At 38.2% G+C, this 10,381-nt stretch overlaps 1 pseudogene; it reads left to right on the forward strand.

Annotated features, from left to right (window-relative positions):
• Nucleotides 1-5,333: 5,333 nt before the first annotated feature.
• Nucleotides 5,334-6,574, forward strand: LOC105942910 (uncharacterized; annotated as a pseudogene).
• The last annotated feature ends 3,807 nt before the right edge of the window (nt 6,575-10,381 follow it).

The following is a 10,381-nucleotide window of genomic DNA, read 5'->3' on the forward strand; positions in this document are numbered from 1 at the left end:
GAAATTCAGCAGGAGTTCATCAAAATGATGAGAAAGTAACATAGAAGTCAACTAAACTCAACAAACTAAAACAATAAGACAAATAGCTCAACTAGCAACAAACACCTTAATAAATTATTAGACAAGGATGAAAAAATCTGTGAACGCCTATAACATTTTTCACATGAAATTATTTTATACTTGATTTAAATATTGGATCATTGTCATCTAATAACTGTAACTCTAGAATTGCATCAACAGTTGTATCTCTTAAAAATTTAAATATTAATAAAAATAATGGGACAGAAAAATGTAACTATATCCCTTTTTATAAGTAGTATAGTTTGTGTGCATTCTATTTTATTTATGGTATTCTTGCAAATCTTTTACAATTTTTGTTTATTTTTTGAAAGTACCAAATGTTGGGTTTATTGATTGCCTATTGTTAAGTTTTGTTTTCTATTTTATTGGATTCTGCTTTTACTTTACTCTTTAGTTGATCACATGTTTTTAGTTTTATCTATTTTTCTCTTTCTAACTTCTTTTTTTAAATTTTTTTATTGAGTCACCATGTGGAAAGTTACAAAGTTTTCAGGTTTAAGTCTCAGTTATACAATGCTCGAACACCCATCCCTTCACCAGTGCACATATTCCACCAAGAATCACAGTATAGCTCCACCCCGTCCCCCCCCACCCTTAGCCCCCCACACCCCTGGTCCCCACCACCACCCCTAGCCCCCCCTTGCCTGTGTAACTGATAAATTTCACTTTACTTTCACTTTGATTGCATTCAATATTTCAACAAAACTCACTATTATAGTTTGGAGAGTCTCCCCCCTAAAGTCAGACCTGCTGAAAAGGAAGCATTTGACAATTTGTTTTCCATTGCTGAGAATGAAGAGGTATGAGGTCGAGTGACCGCACCTAGTGGCCTCAGGTTTTGGGTTTCTGTATTTTAGTATTTTAGTAACTAAGTCCAGAGAAATATCTGCCAGAAATTGCATCACTGCAAACTTGCACTTCTCAATTATATTATATTCCACATATGAGTGCAATCTTTCTATGTCTGTCTCTTTCTTTCTGACTCATTTCACTCAACATGATACTTTCCATGTTGATCCATTTATATGCAAATTTCATTACTTCGTGTTTTCTGACAGTTACATAGTATTCCATTGTGTATATGTACCAGAGTTTCTTTAACCAGTCACCTGTTTTGGGGCACTCTGGTTTTTTCCAGACTTTGGCTATTGTAAACAATTCTTTCTAACTTCTTAAGTGGATTCTTAGCTTGTTAATATATAATCTTCTTCGATGTAATCATTTAAAATTAGATTATATCTTGAATTTCCATACGTATTCTATTCATCCCTATTTAGTGCTAAATATTTTATATCTTCCTTTAGATTTTCTTCTTTTGGTCAATATGTTAATTTTAAAAAATTGTTTTAACTTCCAGGTAAATGTGGTTTTACAATTTTACTTATGTTTATGTAACAACAAGTCTCACAATGGTGATGTTACTGTTGCCCGCTTGAGCAAATCAATGAATAACGAGATGACAGTGCTACTACAGTGCTACATATATATGTATATGTATATACCATTTATCTCTATCTTAATCCCATCATAGTCAAAGAAATAGAAAATGCAATTGTTCACTGATTTTTAAATCATCCCACACCTTTTCTGCTCTGGATTTCATAGAACATTACTAATTTTACATATGAATTTGTATGTTTTACTTAAGATATTGGACTTTTGGAAGAGATATTTTTGGAGGAAAATGTAAATAATTTTAGAATCTAAAAATTCTTTCTAAAAATAAAAAAATGAAAGGATATGCTATGAATGTATACAAGTTTTTATTGTGGTAAAATTACCATATTTTAAGTGTACATTTCATCATTGTTAATTGCATTCACTTTGTTTTGAACTTGATCGCTCAAGCTTTTTCAATCTTGCAAAGCTGTAACTCTAGACCCATTAAAGAATAATTCACCACCCCCCACCATGCTTAGTAATCACCATTCTAATTTCTGTTCCTAGGAATTTGACTACTTAGTGACCTCATATAAATGGAATCATAATTTGTCTTTCAGTTACTGGCAAATTTCACTTAATATAATGTCTTCTACATTCATCCACAATGTTGTAGTACCAGACAGAATTTTATTTTAAGTTGGAATTATGTTACATGGCACATCTCGCTTATCTCTCAATAGATGTTTTTTACTGTTTTTGTGACTTCGCTATTATAAATAATACTGCTATGAATGTGAGTGTACTAGTGTCTTTTTGTTTTTATTTTCTTTATTGGGGGAGTGTTGTTCTCAGGGCTTACTCCTGGTTTTGAACTCAGGAATCACTCTTGGAAGGCTCAGGGACCCATATGTAGTGCTGAGAATTGAACCTGGGTTGTCCACATGCAAAGGAAGCACCTTACGCTCTGTACTATATCTCTGGCCCTAGAAATATATTTTTCAAGAGTCTTGTTTCAGTATGCTTTTTCTAATTCACCCAGAAGTGAAATAAATAGATAATAAGATAGTCCTATTTTTAATTTTTGCAGAATCTCTATTACCATTGGTCTATGGTGAGTACACTTTAGGCTGACAAATATATGTCTAGATGATTTTATAAGAGAAAGAAAGAAGGAAAGAAAGAAAGAAAGAAAGAAAGAAAGAAAGAAAGAAAGAAAGAAAGAAAGAAAGAAAGAAAGAAAGAAAGAAAGAAAGAAAGAAAGAAAGAAAGAAAGGAAGGAAGAAAAGAAAGAAAGAATAGGAAAGAAGGAAGGAAGGAGGGAAGGAAGGAGGGAATAAAAGAAAAGAAAGAAGGAAATAAAGAAAGAAAGAACATTTGGGGCTAGAGTCATAGTACAACATGTAAGTTACTTGCCTTGCATTCAGCTGATGTGGGTTATTTCCCGACATCCCATATGGAGCACCGCCAGAGTAATTTGAACTTACTCTGCCCAGTAAGTGCAGAGACTAAAGTAACCCCTGAGTATCACTGGGTGTGGCCAAAAAAATGTATGGGGGTGAAAAAGTGAGAATTTAGGACTACAGATTAGAAGACACAAACCCAAGAATCACTTGAATTGTATATTTTAATTATTTGTGATGGAGTATCTTATTTATATAAAACAAAAGCTATTTCTATGCAAATAGAGTTTTCAACAAGTACAGGTCTTGTTGGAGGGAGGTTTGTTGATTAGTAATTGATTGTGTTTCAGTCTTGGGTAAACTTTTACTTACTGATGTAGTTTCAGTTTCTTCTTGGTGGTGGACAGGTCTAGACATACCTGGACATAAACTGAGAACCTGGACATGGAATTACACTTGGGGCAACTTCCTTTTTGTATTTGTCAACATTGATCAATAATGTAGTGGGATTGCTTGGAGCACATAGACTAGAGACTAGAGACCAGCGTGGGACAATTAACTTTGTATGACCTGCACTGGGGGCTTGGGAGAGTCCTGTGCAGATGGCCTCTTGAAAGAGGGGCCTTGAAGGTAAAACCTACCAGCAAGATAAGCAGGACACATCCTGCACGTACATACTTCTCGTGCTCTAAGTAACCTTGGGAATAATTTGACTTGGTATTTTTAATGAGAACATCTTGAGACAAACACAAAATATGTCTAACTCATGAGAGCATCCTTTGACTTGGCTACGTGCCTGGGCCAAGGTACGTAAATAATATAAAACTGCTTGCTTGAGAATAAACGGGGCCTTCAGCCTCGATAGCTGCTGGTCAATGCATCATCTCTGAGTCCGTGGTCTTCATGCCGGAGCTGGACTCCGGCACAATAATGTAGAAGTATTATATAAATAATAACACATGAGAAGTCAACCAGATTCCTCTACAATTCCCCCAACTGTGGCATTATGTAGTCATGGCCTCCATCACTAAATATGTTCATGCTTTCATATTTATAATGCCATTAGTATTTGGCTAACATACTGCTTTAATACTCTGCCTTATATTTGGTTTTTATAGTGAATCACACTATAGTAGTAATTCCCTGTCCAAGTTTCTCTTAGTATTTATGCACTCAGCAGTGTGTTAAGGAGTTAAATATATCTTCTTATGGAAAAATACTGTAAATAGTTTCATTTTTCAAATAAAAAGACAGAAAGAAAACTTAAATATTGGAGGCTATAGAGATATTACAGAGTGCAGGGTACCCAGTTTGCACCCAGTTGACAGCAGCTTCCCATATGGTCCCCCAGCCAACCAGGAGTGATCCCTGAGCTAAGAACAAGGAGCAAACCCTGAGAACCACCAGGTGTGTCTCCAAAACAAAATTAAATTAAGTTAAAAGTTTTAAAACATGACATAAAGAAAATAGTTCTCATGATTACCTCAGCATGTCAATCACAGTAATAAATAATAATATGCTGCATTATAATTTATTTTAATCACTCAATTTTTCAATTCTATCACTTATAGCTGGTTCACTCTAGATCAATCACATTATTTTCATGACCATCTATTTTTACTTTTGTGAAATTGAGATTAAGGAATAATGTTACATGCCTTAAATACTATTACATAAATTAAATGCCTGTAAAGCAATTCAGCACAATGGTTGCTATGTAAAGGCTAAACTAATGTATGTGTCCCCTATAATAGCAAATAAATTTTGTGTGTAACTAAATAATCTTACAAATGATGAAACTAAGTTTCAGGGAGGTTAAGTTGATTCCTCAGATCACACAACTAGTAAATATCTGTGTCCGTATATAAACTTAATGCTACCTTGCCTTGGATATAGTCAAAGCATGCAGTATAGAATCTCTTTGCCAATTCAATAATAAATATTCTATAATCAACATGCCCCCATCGATGGTTCACCGCCTTAAGTGGTGAGGGGGTGGCAATGGTGCTGACTGGCAAAGAGCAAACCAACATGCCACCCATATGACAGAACCTGGCAAGCTACACTTGGCATATTCGATATACCAAAAACTGTCACTGTACCTGTCATTCCATTGCTCAAGCAGGCACCAGTAATGTCACCATTTTGAAACTTGTTGTTACTGTTTTTGGCATATCAAGTACGCCACGCATAGCTTGCCAGGCTATTCCGTGTGGGCGAGATACTCTTGGTAGCTTGCCAGGCTCTCTGAGAGGGATGGAGGAATCGAACCCGGGTCAGCTGTGTGCAAGGTAAATGCCCTATCACTGTGCCATTGCTCTAGCCCAATATACCAAAAACAGTAACAAGAATGGGTCTCATTCCCCTGGCCCTGAAAGAACCCCCAATATGGCAGCATTGAGAAGTTCGAGTAAGGAAAAGCTGCTAAAATTCCAGGGCTGAACTAGGATGCCAAAGTGAAGAACTAAAATGACTGTCTGCACTTTTAACACACATACAATGGCATCGGATAGCACCGCGGGTAGGGCATTTGCCTTGCATGTGGCCGACCTGGGTTCAGTTCCTCTGTCCCTCCTGCAAAGCCCAGCAAACTACCGAGAGTATATCGCCCACACAGCAAAGCCTGGCAAGTTACCTGTGGAATATTCAATATGCCACAAACAGTAACAAGATGTCCCACAATGGAGACATCACTGGTGCTCAATTGAGCAAATCGATGAAAAACTGGATGACATTGACAGTGCTACAGTGATGAATTGGAAGCATCCATGGAGGACCTGATGGTGCAAGTTCAGAAGATCAAGAACAACATCATTGGAATTACCAAGACGATAAGGCATCGATCACATCACGCCATTTTTGACACTGGAGAAGAAATGTTCCTTGGAACATTCGACAGTAGAGGCATCGGTGATGTCAGTGTCCTTGTCAACACAAACTTGGCCATGAGTATTGATTCGTTCAAATGCCTAACAACCCGAATTGGATGCTTACGTTTGAATAGATGTGGCTCATTGCCAGTAGTTTTTAATCTTCGTGTCTACGCACCAACATCCAACTACAACGAAGAAATTGAGAAGTTCTATATGGAGCTGGAGAAGTTTTATAAAAAAGACCACACCTTCTACAAGGTCAATGTCAGTGATTTTAATGCCAAGATAGGACTGAGAAGGTCACGCAAAGAACTGCACATCAAGACCCACAGCCTAGAATGGAATGAACAGGGTGAGAGACTGTCTGAGTTCATCATGTTGATCAAGACTATCCATGGAAACTCGCAGTTCCAGAAGGCTGAATCTAAATGTTGGGCATGGGAGTCTCCCAGTGGACAGTTCCACAACAAAATTGACCATATCATATTCAATCAATGGTTTTGCCTGACTGATGTCGCTGTTGTCCCAAAATTTCAAACGGGATCAGACCACCGTCTCCTTCAGGTGACATTTTACTTCATGGAGCAGGCAGAAAGGGCTGCAAAGTTTAAGAAGAGAACTCTCAGAATGACCATCAACTGGGAGCTCTTTAGCACTATTGCTGCAATATGGGAAGATGCCGTCATTAACAACATCAACAAAGAATACGATTGACTGGTTCAGCACCTCCATGATTGTGCGAGGAACACTAAGAGTAAGATAGCCACAAAAAGACGCCTGTCATTGGAAACTCTCAAGCTCATTTGCCAATGTGGTTTGGCGTAAGCCTCAGGTAATCACAAGCTAATGTCTGAGCTAACAATGCTGTGCAGAGAAGTGATAAAGGAAGACCTCAAAGAGAGAAGAGCAGCAGTGTTGGCTGATGAAGCAGAAGCCAGGAAAAGTATTCACAATGCCTGCCTGTCCTTTGCCAACTAGAAGACAAAGATTACTGCCCTCCGACATCCTGATGGATCTATCACATCATCCAGAAGGAAAAGGTTATCCATGACTTCCACTCAGATCTCTTTGATAGTTATGTCCACCTGCCCACATACCTAATTCCACAGGATGGATATGTCTTTTCTAGCGTTCTCCCTTCCAAAATCCTCCGTGAGCTGTATTATGCATTCACCACCAGGATCTCACCAGTCTACAAGGAAGTGATTATCGATGTTAAAAAAGGGGTTTGGCAGGGCGATACTATTTCACCGAAACCCTTCTGTGACCCCCTTGAGAATGTCATGCAATGATTGGAATGGGAAGGATAAGAAGGAATGGGAGTGGAGATAGACGATCAGAAACTATACCACCTCTGCTTTGCTGATGACATCGTTCTAATAACACCAAACATTAGCCAAGCGGCACAAATGCTGGCCAACTTCAACCATGAGTGTGGAAAGGTCAGACTGCTGCTGAACCTCACTAAGACAATGTTCATGAGAAACGGATGACGTCCTGATGTTCCACTTGCTCTCAATGGAACAAACATCTCTGAATGCAGCAGTTATGCGTACCTAGGTCGAGAACTCAACATGAGGAACGACCTGGCACCAGAGCTGCACAGGAGGAAGAGAGAGGCGTGAATGCCTTCATGAGCATCAAAGAAGTTGTTAAGAGGATGAAGAACCTCTGACTCCAGGCACATCTTTTTGACTCCACCGTTATTCCTGCACTAACATATGCTTCAGGGACCTGGGGCCCTACAAAAACAGGACAAGAACACTATTAGGGTCACCCAAAGAGGAATCAAAAGTGTTATGCTTGGAGTATCACGTTTCACTCAAGTTAGAGAAGGAATCCGAGTTCCGACCTCCTTCGACAATCGAGAATCAGGGACGCTGTCTCGTTTTCCAAGGCGTCGAAATTCAGATGGGCCAGAAACGTAATGCGAGTTGGAGACGAGTGCTGGACTAGAGCTGTTACCGAATGGATTCCACGGGGTGTCAAAAGAACGCCTGGCCACCCACCTATGAGATGGTCAGACTTCTTCAACAAGACCCTGAACAAATGGTTTCAGGCTTTTCATGTTCTTGGAGCAAGCAGGCATCATTGGGCTACACTACCATGCAACAGGGACGAATGGAGACGTTTTTTCAGGTGCCCACTCGAACACATTGATGAGCAACAGGATGACAAGTGATACAAGTGATGATCAACATGTAACTTGACACATTGCTGCAACAGCTATAATTTTGGAGATTCTGGACCCTTGTTTCATAAGTATTGCTAATTGACAAAGATAGAAATAAAAATAGAGCTAACTGCTAATCAGCTATAGTACATTACTGTCAAATTGCTGCAAGCCAATTTCTATTATAATCAAGTATCTTTATTACTAAAAGGACCAAATTCTATTTATACAGATTCAAATTCAATACACAGTTGATAATATTCCAATTCATATTTGATAGTTTTGAACAATAAAGAATATGGATAGTATGTTGGATATTTAATATAAAGCATCTCACCTGTACAGAGATTCACTTGAATTTCCATTACTCTAACTCATGATTATTATTTAAATTTATATACAAGCTCTTAATATACATAATTAGATCCATTGCCTCACAGAAGCAGATTGAGACCTAATCAAAAAGGTCAAGAGTTGGGGCTGGAGTGATAGCACAGCGGGTAGGGCTTTGCCTTGCATGCGGTCGACCCGGGTTCAAATCCCAGCATCCCATATGGTCCCCTGAGCACCGTCAGGGGTGATTCCTGAGTGCATGTGCCAGGAGAGACCCTTGTGCATTGCTGGGTGTGTTGCAAAAAAAAAGGTCAAGAGTTGGACAAGAGTGAGAACCAGAGGAGAGGATGCTGTGTTAACCCCTGCTCTTAGGCATATCTTTGTGTTCAAGAGCCACTGAACTGAAAACAAAGAGATTTCCAGGAGGAGGAAAGAGGAAGTTCAGAGAAGGAGCTTATCAGACAGTCTTATATAGATCTAAAGCTGTGAATATAGTGGTAGAGAATGGGGGAGCAAAAAAAGAAAACAACTAAAACTCTCAAGAGTGTTGTTTAATGAAAATTTGGGTCTTTGCAAGAATGTAATAACTAATGAAGCACCAAAGCCAGTAACCTAGAAAGAATAGTGCCAGTAGAGTGCAAAAATAGCTGATCATAAGGAATACCAACACAAAGCAAGGAAAACAGAAATGACACTAAAACCTTCCAGTATGTGTTGCTGAACCAACCACACCAGTGGAGTAGTAAACTTCTTAGAATCACAGTTCACAAAGAAAAATTTGGCAGCTTTTCCTTGCCACGTAGCCAAGTTGAGACAAAGAAGTTAGCTAAAGAAATAGGACTACATTTGAACCCTGTGATTGAATTGTGTAATTATTACCAATGGAAAAATACTACCTGTACTATCTGTACAGAGTACAGATTCTCTTTCAGAGAATAATTTGGTTCTGAGAGAGCTTGGTCTCTCACATGTTAAGGACAGTAGAAGCCATATATCAAACTGCCTATCAAGTAAGCATGATGAAGAACAGTTAATAGTCTAGAAGCTACAAAGGTCTCGTGGCTTCTATCTAGGAAATGCTCTTACAAGAAGATAAAAAAGCAATTTTTCTCATTGGTCTATGTATAATTTGGTTGATTTTGCTGAGTGTTAGGATAGGACTCATCAATGGGTGGTAATGCAAATACAGAAGACTCTTTCCAGTACAAGAAGTTCTTTTTGAAAACATAGAAGTAATTTTTAATATAATTACAAATGCATATCTTAGTTATTCAATTTTTCCTGTTTAAGTATCCTTGGAATCCCAAAACTCAGAGCATAGTGTATTGTAATAAACAATTGCAATTTTATTAAATTACATACAACTGCCCTTGTTAAATCACCTTTATAGTATTTGGAAACTTGAAAAGTTTTTTTATAAAATTTAAAATGACCTTTTCCTTTTGGGGCCAGTGTAACCTGGTGATGCTTAGGAGTTACTCCGAGATTTTCACTCAGGACTTACTCCTAGAGAGAAGTATATTGCATGTCATAGAGGCAGGCTAGGGTCAGGAGTAGTGGGAGGGAAACTGGGGATATTGGTGGTAACAAATGTAAACTGGTGAAGGAACAGTTGTTGAACCATTGTATTACTGAAACCCAATCATGAACAACCTTGTAACTGTGTATCTCACAGTGATTTAATAAAAAATAAAATAAAGAAATTATTCCTGGTGATGCAACAAATAAAATGAAGTAAATTTGTTTGTATCTGCTATGGGGGAAGGCTGTGGTGGTTAATGGGAAACTAGGGACATTGAGGAAAGTTGACACTGGGGACATTGGTGGAAAATTTAATACCTAATACAACTGTAGTATGAAGAGCTTGGTCACTCATTATGTTATAACATTTTTTTAAATGAACCGAGGAATAAAAGAACCACAGAAACCATGTGGATTAAATGGTCAGAACTGGATGAAACTCAAGAGGGCAGTGAATCAGTTTAAAATTGGACGATTAATTCATTGTAATATAATTGCTATTAGATTACAGCACCTCCATTCATACATCTGATGCCATGACAGGTGCCAAAAAATTCATGGTTTAAAAAGAGGATAAGCCCAGTGCCAAGATATCGTCACCCACGGGCTTTTTTTCA

This window comes from Sorex araneus, chromosome X, assembly GCF_027595985.1.
Source record: "Sorex araneus isolate mSorAra2 chromosome X, mSorAra2.pri, whole genome shotgun sequence".
Lineage (NCBI taxonomy): Eukaryota > Metazoa > Chordata > Mammalia > Eulipotyphla > Soricidae > Sorex > Sorex araneus.